General features: G+C 45.3%; 1 pseudogene; it reads right to left on the reverse strand.

The window, feature by feature from the left end:
• Positions 1–12,948: 12,948 nt before the first annotated feature.
• Positions 12,949–14,259, reverse strand: LOC136510896 (protein ALP1-like; annotated as a pseudogene).
• Between the last annotated feature and the right edge of the window lie 4,432 nt (positions 14,260–18,691).

The following is an 18,691-nucleotide window of genomic DNA, read 5'->3' on the forward strand; positions in this document are numbered from 1 at the left end:
CCTCCTCAGCCTGTGGGTCCAAGTAATCAAAGCGCTCCATGATCTAGGACGACGAAGCATCGGAAGTTTTTCTGAAATTTACCAAAGAAAATGAGACCCGATGGCTACAGGAAAGCAATATAAGGGTGTGTTTGGTTAAGCTGTGGCTGTGGGAAAAAGCTGCTGTGGGCTGTGAGCTGTGGGAAAGCTGCTGTGGACTGTGAGCTGTAGAAAAGCTGAAAGCTGTTTGGTTAAACAAGTATAAAATATACCTTCTATCTTTATCTCTCTTGAAACAACTATGAAAGAGTTTTTTATTCCACCAATTTCGAAAAGCAGAAAGCCAAAAGCCAAAAGCAGGGTCAAACCAGCTTTCAAAACTGTACTACGGAAAAGCAGCTGCTTCTGAAAAAACCGCCTGAAAAAACAACCCCTTTGGTTGGGCTTTTGGCTTTTGGGGCCAAAAGCCAAAGCCAATAGCCCAACCAAACAGACCCTAAGTATTAAATAGGCTTTAATTTTTCACTTATTTTTCTTAGAAGCCTCATCGTCTGGTGGAAGAAAGCTAGTAAACTGAGCCACCAGCTCCCTCTAGTGATCGTTGTCAACTATCCCTGTCACTGGAAGTCCCCCCAACCGAAGGCCAAAAATAGCCTTCACGTCCTACATGGTCAAGGTTATCTCGCCACAAGGTAGGTGGAACATGTGGGTCTCAGGCCTCCACCTGTTATAAGAATAGAACGACTATTAGTTGTCTCAAATTTGTTACAAGAAAGTTTACGTACAAAGAATGCACTCGCACCTACCTACAGCTACAGTAAGTAGTGCTAGGTCAAGGAACAGAAGACCGTGGTTGACAACACGGACAAGCTCAAGGAAGCCGGCACGCCGTATGTACGGCGCATAACGCTCGTCCCACTGGTGCGCCCTTGTGTGCGTGCGGGGCCTCAAAGTAGGCAATGCCACCTTTGCGTCGTTGTTATTCAAGATGTGTGCTCGGTGCTGGTCGTCGTACTCCACCTCAAGAATGGGGTACAACGAGTGCTGCGTGGAAGGGGCCATCCTGTTACAAATTGATAAACTAAGCGTTAGAGTATTCAAATTAACAAAATTCAAATTAACAAAATTTAAATTAACATTATGTAGCATTGCAAAATTTGAACTACTTGTTATGCAATACGAACACAATATGAAAGCACATGTATATATTCAAAGTAACATTAACAGACATATCACACACTAGTAACATAAACAACTTCACTAGGAATATAAGCATTTGACGAAACTTCATGAAGTCATCAAAATCGACGTATCACGCACTAGTAAGTACCGACATTTGTAAACTAGTATCTATACCCAAAATCCCTAACTAAATAACGAACTATAAACTAAATAATAAATACATAATCAATCCCTAAACCCAAAATCCTAACTATACTATAACACACAACCTCAAACCTAAAAACTACCTACGTAAATCACAAACAAATTCACTAACCTAACTATCCTAAATCACTAACTATCCTAAATTTGACAAACTATCATAAATCAATAACAATCATAAAACCCTAACTATCCTAAATTACTAACTATTCTAAATCACTAATTATCCTAAATCACTAATTATCCTAAAACAATAATAATCAAAATAACATGAAATCGAGAGGACGGTACCTTAGGAGCGGGTGGCCTTGACACGCCGGCGTTCATGGTGCGGCCGGCGCGGGCGCTACGCGGCGGGAGTGGCCGGGCGCGGGCGCTGTGCGGCGGCGGGGCACGGGCGGCTGGCGGCGGGCGCTGCGCGGCGGTGGGCGGGCGGGCTCACGCGCGATATTTATTTGGCCCTACCGCGCCATGCTCCGTGGCGCGGCAGTGCCGCGCCAAGATCGGTGGCGCGGCAGAGCCCTGCCACGTCACCGGTCGTGATTCCGGTCGTCGCCACGCCAGCCCGCTGCCGCGCCACCATGCATGGCGCAGCACATGCATTTGGCCGCGCCAGGGCAATAGGCGCGGCCAAAAGTGTTAGTTTAAAAAAAACAGGCAATGTTAGATTTAAAAATAGTTTAAAAAAGTGTTAAAATTAAAAAAAAAAATCGTTATTTCCTGGCAGGGACTTCATGGAAGGATGTGGAATTTGCCTCAACCTTATAAAGAAAGAGTGAATATGCCACATTAGGAGTGGACATGGCATAAGAATATGAATTGATTACTGAATCCTGGGAATTCCAACTATGCAAGTAATGGGAAGAGGATGGGATGCAGACTGCAATGGGTGTCACTGATGTTCGAGATTGCGATGAGGCCTTAGTCAAGGCAGTGTTCCTCGCCCATGACACTAAAGATATTCTAAAAATAAAAATTCATAAAATACAATTTGAGGATGCCTTGGCATGGCATTGTGACAAGAGTGGTTTGTTCATTGTTTATAGTGCGTACTGTGTTGCATTGCAAGCGCTGTGGTCAACACATATCGTTTAAAAAAAATCCACGTGGGGATTGACAGATGAGGGCATGACCACTATGAAAAATAGGAAGCAAAGGAACTTGAAAACAGATGGAATATGTCATTTGTGTGGAGATAACCTGTGCCAAAGCAAGGGCACTCACGGAGTAGCGGAGAAAGAGTTGAGACATGGTGCTGAAACAGAAACCCCAGAAAACCTGCCTGTAATGGCTTTTGATCCTGATTGGTAATATAGATAGAGATAGTGGCAAGAGTACAACTCTTATTTTTCTTATGGAGGTCTTGAAATTGACGAAATGATGTAATCCATTGTACTGACATAGCTTCCATTGTGGGTTTGACAAGGTTTATTGTCAACTATTGGTTGTCATTGTCGAACATTAAACATGGCAGGAATGAAGATGGCAAGTGAAAAGCATGGAGTTACCGAGTGGAAACCGAATGGAAGTATATGTAGAGAAAAAATAGAATAGTTATTTTGGTCCTTCAACTACCGTTCAATGTTCAGTTTCATCCTTAAACTTTTAAAATGGTTGTTTAAGTCCTCAAATTTTATATTTAGGCTCAATTACATCCCAGAACTATCAAAGTGACTGCTTTAGTCCTTGAACTTTGTTTTTTTTTTGTTCAATTTCATCTGTGAACAATCAAAATACATTTTAATTCTCAAACATTTTTTCGGCTCAACTTCATCCCTTGTCCTACGTGAAATGTCAGGTTATCATGCCAGGTGAGCTCTGGCGCCTCCTGGGATTGAAGATGGATGGTCTCAATAGGTATTAGCGTCTCTGACGTCGTCCCTAGCCATTTATATCCCATATTTAAAACAAATATACACGTAGATTTAAATATTTGTCCTTATTAAATGTAAAAGCAATATAGTAGAATATTTATAACGGTACCAAATGTAACATTTAAAATAACATATTAGAATTATTAATGGACACTAAAGAGTTTTTTAATTGCCCACTAAAGATGTATTGATCCTAATATTATTTTCCATCTCCAATCGTGAGTGGTGATGTAGCTGGCCAGGCCTGACAGTGTGGCGTTCCTCGTAGGATAACAGATGAAGTTGAGACGAAAGGAAAAGTTTGAGGACTAAAATATATTTTGATAGTTTATGGATGAAACTGAGTCTAAAATCAAAGTTTGAGGACCGAGACAGTCACTTTCTTAGTTTTGGGATATAACCAAGCCAAAACGTAAAGTTTGAGGATTGAAACGACTATTTTAAAAGTTTAGGGATGAAACTAAGCTTCGAGCGATGGTTAAGAGACAAAAATGACTATTCGGCCTAGAAAAAATAACATAGGGAACGGGAGAATGGATTGTACCTCCTGGTGTGGGCCGATAAAAATGAATTTGATTCATCGTTCCTCGTGCAACATGGGAGAATTCTAGTGGATCCATTATTAAGAACCATTCAGGTATATTCAGCATAGAAGGTAACCAAAAGTTGTGCTAGAGTTGAAGAGGCAGAAACTGAAGAATATTTCAAAGGTATCAAACTAGTGATGGAATGGATTAAAAAAAAACCATTGCTTTGTGGAGGGTCTAAAATTTTCTATATACGGAGAAAAGGTCTAGATACTAAAGAGATAAAATATGCTATGAAGATGCATCTAGAAGTGCAGGTTGTAAAATTGTGAGAGATCGTAATAAGAGCAACTCCAGCAATATGTGGCATAACCACCCGAAATAACACGTTTACGGAGGTGCTCGTCTTCCACCAGACTCTAAGCACCCCGAAAGCAAGCTACAGCGGGCGGTATCCGTCGGGCACACCCCAAGGGAGAACCCGAAAGATCCACATTTTTCCAAGGATCCAATAATTGCACGAGTTACAATACTTGTCCATTTCATACATCAGAAGTTCTTAAAAATTAAATCATTACATTACCAAATGTCAGAGTGCGGAATAATAAACAGCGGAATTTAAAAATAAACATCTAGCGATAAGGAACGAGGATCCGTCTGAGCCCACCAGAAGAACCCTCCACATAGCCCACCAGAAGAACCCTCCACATAATGGTACTTCTCATGCATTACCTGCAACAGGGGTAACTAAACCCTGAGTATATAATGTACTTGCAAGACTTATCTGACTAGTGGGAATAATGTCCCGACTCCAAGGAATATGATAAGCTTTATGGTTTGCTGGTTTTCTTTTGGCAGCAAGCAATACTATTAGTGAGTCCTTACTTATGATATTATGAATAGCCGTATTAATTCATTATTTATCCATTCTATGTAAGCACATGTTCTATTTTCAAGCAAGAGTTGAGCAATCGGTTTCATTTCATCATCTTTCATCTTTCAGTTCTTACTACGATGCTAGGTCCAAAAACAAGCCGTACCGGATTGTCCGACGATTCGCGAATCAATGCCCCCAGCTGGTGTAGGGGAATAGAACCCCTATACCCTCATGGGTATACATGGGCCGCACCACCGGAGGTGGCCCAGTCCGCAAGATGAAGCGTGCGGAGCACGCTATATTGTAATTGTACCAAATTGGATACTTTACTTGTAACCTTGTCCCTTCGGAGTATATAAGGATGGGCAAGGGTCCCCTAGAGGACAGATCATCTAGATTATACAGATCATAACAGATCTCACCTCAATCAATATAGAATAATGAGACACAGGACGTAGGTATTACGCCAACACGACGACCGAACCTGTATAAATCTTGTGTCTTGTGCCTCTGTAACCATCTGGTTCCTGATTACACACACCGTCTACCGACAATCTACCATCATGGGCATACCCCTAGATTGACTACCGACCATATTTCGTCGACAGTGGCGCGCCAGGTAGGGAACCCCTCTAGGGGTTATCCCCTTTAGGGGTTGTGCGTGCTGATCTTCCGGTGAATCAGATGGCGATTTTCTTCATCAACATCATCCGCAGCTGCAGTCGACCACGACGACATCCTTCAACGATGCATGTCAACGTTGGCAGGACGACAACCTGCTCCGCTGGGTGCAGCTACTGAGCGACTCCAACCTCAAGATGATTAGCTTTGTGGGCTAGTTTCTCAACCTTCAGTGGCGAACCCCAAGCGCGGCACCCGAGTCTTCCGTCCGAACACAGGCAGGGTGTCGATTCCCTATCGCCGCCACACATCCGGTACGTGGCTGACCTCGCCTCTTCACGCGACAGGATCCGTTCCTAATCGGCCTTGAGGAGGAGATCAATTACGGCAAGATCAGCTGGCGTCAACTACGGCAAGGATTTGGAGCTATCCATCTCGTACGGATTTAAAAGGCACATGCAACAGCCGATCGGGGACACCTACCCAAAGCTAAGTCAATACTCTGTATTTAATTTCTAAATCTAATATACTACAACATGGCCGTATCTGGGTATCTACATTTGCGCATGATAATTTTGGCAAGAATCCAACTACGCTCATCGTCGTTCTACGTTATCATGCATTGATGGCACGCATGTGGTCGGCAAGCCTTAGCTCGTTCGTGAGAGCATCAAACTCAATGCCGAAGTGTAATTCGAACAAGCATGAGGATGACCACGCACGCTACGAAGATTTGCATGTATTCATGCATGACGGGGAGCAAAGCATACATTGCAAGCTAACGAACAGGCAATGTCGAAGGGGCACAGTGCCTCGACAACAAGTACGCAGAACGTCTACAGCTCATCTATGTCTTCAACCACATCCTGAGCAGCTCCGCCGAGCTCCGACCACAGACCACATCGACCATGTCCCAAGCGGCTCCGCCGAGCTCTGACCACCAGACCACGTTGACCATGTCCCGAGCGGCTCCAGCGAGCTCCGACCACCAGACCATGTCGACCACATCCTGAGTGGCTCTGCCGAGCTCCGACCATCTCGACCACCAGACCACATCCCGAGTGGCTCCGCCGAGCTCCGACCACCTCGACCACCAGACCACGTCGCAATGATGATTGCCACGAAGAACGGCGCTATGACAACCACGACCACCGTCACAACAGGCCAAAAAGTACGAGGATCGGACAACTTTATCGCCATTGACCATATTTCTATCCAAAGATAAGTATACTTCTAATATTTATATTTAATATAATTTTCATTACGACATTTCTCCACAACGTCCTCGTCATGATTATTCTTCAAATAACGTGTGTCCATGTATACCATCTTAAAGATAACATACAACTATACTTAATGCAATTCCTCAACTAGTCATGTTGACGCTCGATGTCTCCAGAAATGGCCCTATCTCCGGCTCCTCCCTACACATGCACGAGCGTCTGCCCTCTGCATTATGGGTGGTCGGTAGTGGCTCCTTAGCAACGCTTTGTTCTTCCTACATGTGCACGGGCTCCGCGCCCCACGTTATGGTTCACGGGCTAGCTAGGGCTGGAGACTCAGCTACATACTAACTGGTCGGGCGGTTTATATTAAGTATAAACACAAACTTCATATTAACACTGATGTTTACAAAGCACCAACTGCTTTATCACATCATGCTCATTTGCAAATGACTGCTGAGCGTCATACGCTATTTCTTCACTGTTGATTTTTCTCCTTAAAATATTATTTTGTACATCATATACTACCGTTCTATATATTTATATTATAGGAATCTCGAGCTACGCTCGGGGACTTCGCCGCTCGTCCCTCAACCTGTGATCGGGGACTGCCTCAACAACTCTCCGACCATAGCTCGAGGACTTCGCTGCTCGCCCCTCGACCTATGCTCGGGGACTGCTTCGACAACTCTCCGACCATAGCTCGGGGACTTCGCCGCTCGCCCCTCAACCTGTGCTTGGGGACTGCCTCGACAACTCTCCGACCATAGCTCTGGGACTTTATTGCTCGCCCCTCGACCTATGCTCAGGGACTGCCTCGACAACTCTCCGACCATAGCTCGGGGACTTCGCCGCTCGCCCCTCAACCTGTGCTTGGGGACTACCTCGACAACTCTCCAACCACGGCTCGTGGACTCTGCCGCTCGCCCCTCAACCTATACTCGGGGACTGCCTCGACCACTCTCCGACCACAGCTCGGGGACTTTGCGTCTCAACTACATGCGACTAGTGACTCGCATATAGTTGGGATATTCTTTCTCATTTAGACCTTGCTACAAGGCTCATACCTCGCCTTCCAACAAGCTCGGGGACTACATCGGTACGATGCACCTGTCGGTGCATCTCGTATCGCCTGTACGACGATTGGATTCTCAACTTAACTAGGAATTCTTTTTAGACCCTGGCATCACGTGCCTATGTCACCTACTACTAGGCTCGGGGACTAAGTGGGCACACTTCACCTTGCGGTGAATGTGCTCAATCTGATGGATCAAATGCCTCTGATTCTACAAGGACGACGGTGTCTCTTCTCGACTCAGAGTCAAAGTGGGCACACTTTGAGGGAAATATTTTTCAAATTTTATCTTAAGCCCCTTACATCCTTCTAGCAAGCTCAAGACGGCGCTACTCGAAGGATACAAGGTGCTCGGGGACTAGTTATAGGGGAATAGACCCCCTATACCCTCATGGGTATACATGGGCCGCACCACCGGAGGTGGCCCAGTCCGTAAGATGAAGCGTGCGGAGCACGCTATATTGTAATTGTACCAAATTGGATACTTTACTTGTAACCTTGTCCCTTCGGAGTATATAAAGAGGGGCAAGGGTCCCCTAGAGGACAGATCATCTAGATTATACAGATCATAACAGATCTCACCTCAATCAATACAGAATAATGAGACACGGGACGTAGGTATTACGCCAACACGGCGGCCGAACCTGTATAAATCTTGTATCTTATGCCTCTGTAACCATCTGGTTCCTAATTACACGCACCGTCTACCGATAATCTACCATCATGGACATACCCCTAGATGGACTGTCGACCATATTTCGTCGACAGCTGGGTACCCCACAAACACACGCCCCGCTTGTACCCCAGGCACAAGCAGGACTAACCCATCACCCTCCTGTCTTGGGTGTCCAGATCCCCGTCTAAACTTAGACTCCAAGCCCCCACTCCTGAGTCCCGGACTTAGTGTGGTGCAAGGACCTCCACCATCCCCATCTCCAATCAGTCGGTCCGAAAAGAGCCGGATCCACGACAAGAGAGCAATGAGTTTTCCCTACGCCCATACCCAAATATGTGCTCAGGATAATAGATCTATGACTTGCCTCGAGACTTATGCAACGACCGGTCCTTAATCGACACAGATAGGGAAAAAGTGTAACCGAGCTATGCCCTATTGGCCATAGGACACACCCCTTACACCCACCAATACCCAAACCATATCCCTGCTCGGTCACTATTTACCTTTCCATCATTTTATCATGAGTGGTCATAATTATCACCTATTTATGAGTAACGACAGGTTACTCACGATACCGATATCCTGAGCGTAGCAGCTACTCGACCTATACGGCTATACTATTAGGACCCATAGGTAATTATATTTATGCATGTAGTTTTCATAAAATGCATGTACTTAAATGCACATCATATATATAGATTCAGTGATCAGTAAAAATATGGGTTATGCACTGGGGCTTGCCTTGGGCAGGCGATGGGTCAGCAAAGTCAACATAAAAAAGCTCCGGGGCTTGCTCCTATACGATGATCTCCTCCTCGTACTCCTCAATCACTTCCTCGTACTCCTGTTCGTCCACGGAAACGAACTCTACCAACTCGTGATCTACATGCATGAAATAATGATGCAATACTTAGTAATACGGCAACAACAGCTCTTAAAATAAAATATATCTATCTAACTACTAAGCTAGTGCTACCGACCAAGGTACTAAGTTACCTATTGTTACCAATAACAAGTATGAAGCATGACATACATTATCGTAGCAACTACTAGTATTCTTACTCCTAATGTTGATTTACTCTATATATGATAAAACAAGGATAATAACTACTCTATTTATCAATCTACTCTAGGGCTACAAAATTTACAGCAAGTATAGAATAATCTAGTGAGCCTACTGTAAAATTTTCATAGCTATGGCTATCACCAATTTACCATAAAAATTCCTACAAATATTAATCTACATAATACTAAGCTCTCTAGTTTAGATTTATGACCCCATCACTATCACAGCTAATTGTAATCTAACTACACTAACAGATAGATGTCATTTTTGTGAACCTAACAAACTTGGCTTCACTATTTTTGGACATCTACAAGATTTACTACAATTTATCAAAGTCTAGCTAAAAATTATATTGAATAAACATTTGTAATTCACTGGAGAATTGAAAAATGAATTCATGGCACGGCCCGCGAGCGATGGCTCGGCCCACCCGGCGTCCTGCCCGCTCGCATGTGCAGCAACCGGTGCGACCCATGCAGCGGCGCGCGACGCGGCCCACAGCGAAGCCCGCTCGTGGCTGGCTCTTTTGCGAAAGAGCCCCCGTTCTATACCCTATTTGCGAAACCCACTCGAGCACTATTTCACCGAGTCACGGAGTTTGCATCTACCACTCTCCTCTTTTCCTTCTTCGCCGCGGCCATTCCCCGGGCACCTGTGCGCGCACCGACGCTGGCATCGGGGGGATACGTCGGCCACACCAGACCCTAGCAGCCTTATCTAAGGAGCCGATGCTCACCTTGACGTCAACACGAAGCGGTGGGAGGCGATACGGTGAACGGGGATGCTGTCCCGAGCTCCCTCCATGGCGGTGGACTTCTCCCTGCGAGAATTGACTAAGCTTGGCCAAACATGGGGCTACCAATCTAAGCCAAAACATCTTGCCACTACTTAACCCGATCGTTCTACAAAAATTAACGAACATGGCTTCGTCGACCCATTTTTAGACTTACGAGAATTGACTAAGCTTCAAACCATTTCGCATTGAATCCTATTTCCAAGCTACTTGATACACTAGCTAGCGAACCCATCCTCGACCACACGTATTTCATCGTCGCCCATGAAGTTCGTGCTACAAACTTTACTAACGTTCCGCATTTGTGTTCCATAGCATTTCTGTCCAATAAAAATTCATTTAGAACCCTAAATAATACAACACGACATGAAATGTAACATGTGTTTCGTGTTTCAAATGAACGTTTCAAGTTCTATATATTGCTTTACACTCTATAACTCATATATTTACACACAATTACACATAAGTATGATGCCCATGCAGTGTTTTAGCGAAAACTAAATAGTGTAACACTAAGAATGTTACACAATAGCCCCTAAAATAGGGACCCTACTTTTTATATGGGTGCTCCCCCTACTTTTGGGGGCCTTGTTTTTATACTTCTGCTCCAACAGTAGCACAAAAATTTGAGTCCCCAAATTTATTCCAACAGACACTGACAAACAGGGCCTGCTCGTCATTCTCTATGTCTTCTTCCTCCTGCTGGCAGCACCGGGCAATTCACGTCAGTGCCAGGAGGGGATCCGGCCTCCTCCCATGAGCGAGGCCGGCTCCAGCCGTTGAGGCCCCGAGTGCGCTCCGACGGGCAAGCTCCACATGGTCACGACGCCTCCACGAGCACTGTGCGAGAGCAGGGAGGCAGACGGCCGCGCGAGCAGGGAGGCAGACAACCGAGACGCACGAGCAGGGAGGCAGACAACTGTGGTGCATGAGCAGAGGAGTTCCTGGTCGCCGCATGCCGCCGCAATCACGGCTGGATGGGGCCGCCCTGCTGCTCCGCCCCCGGTCGAGTGGCTCACGGGGAGCGGCCCTGCGTTCGACCGCTCGTCCGAGCACTGCTGAGGGAAGAAGAGGAGCGCCCGCGTGGAAGAGAAAGGGGCGAGCACCAGGGAGGGGAGGTCGTGCCCATGTGCCAGCGACGGGGATGGATGACTGTGCCCACGTCGTCGGAGAAGGGCCCACGTCGGAGGAGAGGGCCCTGCGGGCGGCCGTGCTCGGGCTCATTTGCCGGAGCCAGAGGGGATGGGGGCGTGCTCGCCGAAATCAGCAGGGGATGGGGCGCGATCACCGGAATCCGAACAGGAGAGGGCACGCGCTCGTCGGAGCTGGGAGGGGAGGGGCACGGTTCCGTACAATGCGGGGAGCAAACGGCCGGATGGGGGCCGAGGGGTGAACCACCATTCTCCTCCAAGAATGGGTCTAGAGGGTGGATTTTGATGTCCACCTCAAATTGAGGGCTCTAGTAAAAATCCTGCTGCTACGTTTTTAGTCTGGGTAGCCATATTTAGCTATGAGGGTTTAAATAGAGGCCCTGCTGAAGCTGCTCTAAGGTTACTCATGAATTAGCTCAATTCGCGAGACGCTAAATGCATTGCGTTGTTTGGAGAGGCAAGTATCCTATTTGTATTAGTGAGCTCCTAGATTGTAATCCTACTATTATTTAATGAAAGCGCACTTTCTCTCAGAAAAAATAGCATGAGCAAATGAGAGGGACGTAAGGGTAAGCAAGCGAGAGGAACATAAAGATAAATTTCATAAATTTGTAAGATTTAAATTGGTGATCGGTGCGATGGGCGAGTATATAGTAATAATAGTATAGCATCCATGAAGCGCAACAAGTAGCAATTGTTTAACTACCAGAGCTACGGTGACACACAGACAGGGACAGTGAGGGGCCTTCCTATTTGTTTAAGCGCACAAATAGCATAGCGGTTGTTATACTACTATATGTGACGTGGCCAGAGCCTCCCAATTTGAACACCCTTAGAGCAAGGTCAATGTATATGGACCAACCGGTCCGTATAGATAGGTCCCACGGTAGAGGTCTATAGTTAAGTTGGAGGTCACAATGTATCTGGACCGGCTATCCATAAGGCTAGGTCCCACAGCCAGTAAAATATCCCACACCCCCAACTTCCCCCATCTGTTCGCGCGACGGAGAAGTCCGGGGCGATGCAGCTCCGTATCCCCTATCTCCACCGCCATCTTCTCCGCCACCGATCTCCTTCCTCGCACTGAATCCGACCATGGCCTTCCCCTTCCACCTCAGATCTCCAACTTCCGTGCTCAGATCAGGCGTCAACCAACTCAGATCGGGCGTTTCTTGCAGGGGCACGGACGCCCAGGGCGGCGACCTAGGGAGCCGCGTGGACGGCCGACAAGGCAACCTGGCGTCCTCGCAGGCCACCGACTGCCTGCACCCGCGCGAACGCTTGGCACGGCGACCTGGCGTGCACCGTCCGGCGGCACCCGCGTGCACACCCGGCTCGTAGATCTCGCTAGGCACTGGCCGGGACGTCGGCGCGTGCACAGACTCCCGAGCTGGGGCATGCGGACGGTAGGGGAGCAGGACTCACGGGGCATCGACCCGTTCCTCATCTCAGCAGCAGGTATAATCATTTCCTACCTCCGATCCGTGCATAGTAATAGCAGCTGCTTTAGCTTTTATATTGTTGTAAAAATGAGAGTTGGAGTTTGTAGCGTAACTAGCCTAACGAGGTTGAGTTCGTAACCTCCGATCCGTGCATAGTACTACTTCTTTTTGCAAAGTATGAATGAACAATGAAATAAAAGTACAATTGCCTTATTTTAGATACGAGTATAAATAAATTTAAGAAAACACTCGATCCTAAAATTACATGGATGAGACTCTACTCTTGGCCGGATGCATGCTGCTGTGTAATGAATTTTGCCAAATGTGCTCTATCAAATCTTCCTTGAGACGAACGTGAGTTGATCGATTGCGAATTTCATTGTCTTTGTCTAGTATATCTATGAATCCATAGATTGGTCCATGTGCAAGCCCGGTTAAATTTGGAGAAGATTGCGCTTGCTCATATGTGTTATCATCTAGTATGTCATAGATGCCTCTCTCATCCTCTATTATCATGTTGTGCAATATAACACATGCATACATAATATTGGCAAGTTCTTCCCGTTCCCAAAGTCATGCTGGGTGACGTATGATAGCCCAACGCTTTTGCAACACCCCGAAAGCTCATTCCACAGCTTTTCTTTCTCCTTCTTGATAGCTTGCAAACAATTTATGCTTAGGACTTAGTGGTCGGTTGATTGTCTTGACAAATATGACCCATTCTGGATAGATGCCGTCAGCTAGATAGTAACCCATGTTGTATTGTGACCCATTAACAGTGTACTGAACCTCAGGTGCTTTGCCTTGTAGCTATTCTGTGAATAACGGTGACTGGTCAAGCACATTAATGTCATTGTTCGAACCAGAAGCTCCAAAGAATGCATGCCAAATCCATAGGTCATAAGACGCGACAGCCTCTAGCATTATGGTAGGTACCTTATAATCACCTCGAGTGAATTGCCCTTTCCAAGCAACAGGGCAATTCTGCCACTCCCAATGCATACAATCAAGACTACCCAACATCCTAGGGAAACCACGCTGGTCTGCTACTTGCAGTAAGCGTTGGATGTCTTCACTAGTAGGTTTGCGTAGATATTGTGCACCGAATAAGCTTCTAACACCATGAACAAAATGAATCAAACACTCCATTGTTGTACTCTCGGCAACCCCAAATGTTTCATCCATAAGATCTGCTGGTGAACCATATGCCAACATTCTAATGGCAGCAGTACATTTCTGTAATGGTGATAGACCCACTTTGCTAAATGCATCTCGGCGTAGACGAAAATATGGAGACCAAACACCTAGAGCTTCAACTATGCGCATAAATAAATGCTTCCTCATGCGAAATCTTCTACGAAACTAATTATCTGTGTATAAGGGAGTATCTGAAAAATATTTACCAACTAGTCTGCTGTGATCACCTTCATGGTTTCTGTTGATGTACCTCCTTGTATAACCCCCACGTCGAATAGAGGACCTAGCTGATTCTGCTTCAATCTCCTGCTCAAGCTCAGCCTCAATCTGTGCTTCAAGCTCAGACTTAATAGAATCATCTGAGTCAGTTGACATTTTTTCTAGTGAATGAGGAAGTGGTGTCTTGTGTGAATCAGGCAGTGGTTGTGGACTGGTGTCTAGTGAACGAGGGAGTGGTGTGGTGGTCATATTTGTAGCTGTTGTCCACTTGTATGCAACAGCTATATTTTTTTGTCTTTTTCTCAACAGCCATCTGCTGCTTCTGGCATGACCTAAACAGCTATATTTTTGTTTGTCTTTTCTCAACAGCTATATTTTTGTTTGTCTTTTCTCAACAGCTATATTTTGCTTTTGTCCATACCTCAACAACCATCTGCTGGTTTCATTAATAGTGGGGTACAGCCATATTAAGCTTACAAATACACTGCCAGCACTAAGAAAAATAACAATTACACTAAATATTGGTGGTACAACCATGCTACCTAATACATAAAAACTAATTAACTTGAAAACAACAATTACACTAAATATTAGGGATACATGCATCTCTTGCTGCCTTTCTACTCCTCAGCCAAGTCTTTTGCTATCTGGTCCATTATGTTGTCTTGCCTTTTTTTCTTTTTCATTGAAGCTTGAGGTATCTATTGCCAACAGTTTTAAATATGTCTTATACTTTTTATCTCTTGCAGTTTTTGCTTTCCATTGTTGCCTCCCTTGAACATCTCATGGGCTGTTTTCAGGACCATGTCATCAGATTGCCCACTGCTGCGTGCACTCATAGCTCGAGCATAAGCCCCACTGAACTTTGTGATATCCCTCTTGACATCACCCCAATGTGTCTTCAATTGTTTGACTGACCTCTTGTGGCTATTTTTTGGCGCGTTGTCGTTGAACTCAGTAGCTACAGCTTTCCAATAGTACTCACATTTCCTGTCGATGCCGATTACGGGATTAGTGGAGTGATGTGTCCACGAATTGAAAAGCTGCTCATTTTCTTCTTCACTCCAATTGATGCGTTGACGCCTCTTTGGTTCTTCTTCTTCACTGCTATCACTTAAATCTTCAATGTTGACTGATTGCTTCTCTTGTTGTGCAGAGCATCGAGAACTAGACTCGGATCCATGGGAAGAAGTGTTGGCTGCAGCTCCACCTAAATGGCCAAATTGAAGAACTGGTGGAGGCCTATTGGCTGCAGGTGCACCCAAACTTTCATGGAGATGAAATCCTTGAAAGCTAGGTGGAGGAGCTTGTAGCCAACTCCCTTGTTGTTGAACACCTTGAAATCTGGGAGGAGAATGGCCATATGGTGGGTGGATTCCTAGAGGACCAAAAGGATTGAAGTTCTGTAGAAAATTGGATGTTTCAAAGGGAAATTGGGATTGGGGTGTAGGTGGTGAGATTTGGCCACTGCTCTCTGAGTATTGGGTTGGAGAGCCTTGATTCAGGAGGCTAGAAAAGTTTCTGGGTGAGGGTTCCATTGTTGTGTTCTAGAGTTAAAAATCTCAGGCTCAGGTGTGAAGAATGCAGCACGAAGCTTCAGTTTTGTAGGCAGAGAGGGCTTCAGCAAAGAAGGCATGTACAGGAAGGAGGAGGCCAACGCCCAACGGCTACCTTCGGAAGGCCAACGACTCTTTCTTGTTTATTGTTGTGTGTCAGATCTACAGTGTACAAACCGTTTTTATTGTCTTCTGGGCTGCCCATAGTGTTATGGGTGGCTTTTACCTATGGACTGCTTATGAACTAGTTCTACAATGTACCAGCTATCTGATAGTAAATATTTAATTTTCTATGGACTGGTTTTGTCAACATTGTGGTTGCTCTTAAGGCACCCACAATAGCGAGAGTCAGTTACTAATTCTAAGCTAACCTCTCTAATAATATTAATTTTTAGCATATAGCTCATAACATAGATAGCCTTAACATTTTCACAAGTTCTTGAAAAATGTGTGTGAATCTGGCTCTTGATTAAGAGCTAGATTTTCTGGATACCCTTATCACAGTACACAGATGATATCATATAAGCCTTTGTTTAGTTCTACCCCAACTTCTAAAAAGTTACTACAGTACCTGTCACATCGAATGCTTGCGGCCCGTGCATGGAGCATTAAATGTAGACAAAAAGAAAAACTAATTGCACAGTTTGGTGGGAAATTGCGAGACGAACGTTTTGAGCCTAATTAGTCCATATTTGAACACTATTTATCAAATAAAAACGAACGTGCTACAGTAGCCCCAAAATACAAATTTCTACGACTAAACACAGCCTAAGATTGTCTAATTTTTAGACCAGGATCGATTTGAACACCCCTCGCAAATAACGCTGGCGGTGGTGGATTGCATGAGTGCGCAGCGAGAGCGAGGGCCGAGGAGCCTTGGCCGATGGTGCTCCTGAATACGGAGTACAGCAGGACTAGACGGCGAAATAGGATAGAGGCAGACAATGGCGAAAAACAACACGTCGCATCACTGGTCCATGCGGTCGCATCTTTGACCGATCCGCACATGCGAATGGTGCGACCGGCTCGGTCTTACGGCACGCACGCACGTACGCCCTCGTTTTCAATTTCAACTGGCGTTGCGGCGGTTGCGTGGTTTATTATAAATAAATAAATGGTAGCGTCCAGAGTTCGCCGTCGCTGTCAAGGCTGACACGGGCCAGCCGGGAAAACACTGCTCATCGACGCCGATGGAGCGTGCCTTTGGAAAAGAACTTTTCAGCGGAGGTAGAGGGAAAGGAAATGGCCGCCCCCAGCATGTTGTCCTCTAGCGAACACGCAGGGCCTGGGAAGCTTCACTCATCGGCCACCGCTCTCCTTCCATAGCATGTGCATCACCAGCGAACAATATACACTAACGAATATTCCATCTTAATAACCTCATCTATTGCCAAGGTAAAAAGGTACGGACTTAAAGCTGATTCTTGATAAAGTCTAATTTTAATCAGGAGTAATCTGTGTTACCATCGTTTTTTCGAACACTAGTCACAACATTGTTGTACATGTCCTTGATGAGGGTCATGTACTTTGATAGGACTTTATGTTTGTCCAAAGACCACCACATAATATTTTTTTGGTATCTTGTCATAAGCCTTCTTTAAGTCAATGAAAACCAAGAGGAGGTCTTCTGCTCTCTAAACCGCTCCATAACCTGTCTTATTAAGAAGATTGCTTCTGTGGTTGACCTTTCGGGCATTAAACCAAATTGGTTTGTTGATATCTGCGTCGTTCCTCACAGGCGCTGCTCGATGACTCTCTCCCATAACTTTATAGTGTGGCTTATCAACTTAATTTTTCGATAATTAGTACAACTTTGGATATCTCCCTTGTTCTTGTAGATTGGTACTAATATGCTTATTCTCCACTCCTCAAGCATCTTGTTCGATCAAAAGATATTGTTGAAAATCTTAGTTAGCCATACTATAGCTATATCCCCGAGACATCTCCACACCTTGATTGGGATACCATCAGGGCCCACCGCTTTGCCCCCTCTCATCCTTTTCAAGGCTTCTCTGACCTTCGATTCTTGAATTCTCCGCACAAAACGCCTGTTAGCTTCATCAAACGAGTCGTCCAGCTGAACGGTGGTGTTCTCGTTCTCACAATTGAACAATTTATCAAAATACTCTTGCCATCTATATCTGATCTCATCCTCCTTCACCAAGAGCTGCTCTCTCTCATCCTTTATGCACTTGACTTGGTTGAAGTCCCTTGTCTTCCTATCACGAGCCCTAACCATCTTATAAATGTTCTTGTCTTCTTCCTTCGTACTCAAATGTTGGTAAAGGTCCTCATAGGCTCAACCCTTTGCCTCACTCACCGCTCGTTTTGCAGTCTTCTTTGCCACCTTGTACTTCTCTATGTTGTTTACACACCTGTCATGATACAAGCGCTTATAGTACTCCTTTTTCTTAATAGCCTTTTACACATCTTTATTCCACCATCAAGTGTCTTTCAAGTCGCATCCCCTCCCTTTGGTCACTCCAAGCACCTTTGAAGCAACCTTCCAAACACATGTTGCCATCTTCTCCCACATGCTGTTTGCATCGCCTTCATCCTTCCAAGGGCCCTCTTCAATGACCTCACTACTAATTTTTGACCCTGTTGCACCAGCAAATTTTTAATGTAATAGGGCCAAAATTAATGCGATAGCTTGGTATCGCATCAATTTCACGTTTGATGCGAGCCAATGCAATAGCCTTGTCGCATCGGTTTGCTGTGACCGATGCGAGAGTTCGCTATTGCATCGACCATCCGTTCTCTTGAATTAAAATAGAGAGATGCAAAAAGGTCATTGCATCAAATCGTTTTGATGCGAGGTCACTATTGCATCGGCCATGGATGTCTCTTGCATCAAGATAGAGAAATGCAAAAAAAATTATCGTATCAAAATCGTATAGATGTAATACATATAATAAATTTGATGCAATAAGAATTTATATTGCTTCGACATTAGGCTCGACGCAATACAACCTATTGCATCGACATTAGTTTCGGTACAATAGGGAACATATTGCATCAACATTATATTC

The sequence above is a fragment of the Miscanthus floridulus genome, chromosome 16, assembly GCF_019320115.1.
Source record: "Miscanthus floridulus cultivar M001 chromosome 16, ASM1932011v1, whole genome shotgun sequence".
Taxonomy (NCBI): domain Eukaryota; kingdom Viridiplantae; phylum Streptophyta; class Magnoliopsida; order Poales; family Poaceae; genus Miscanthus; species Miscanthus floridulus.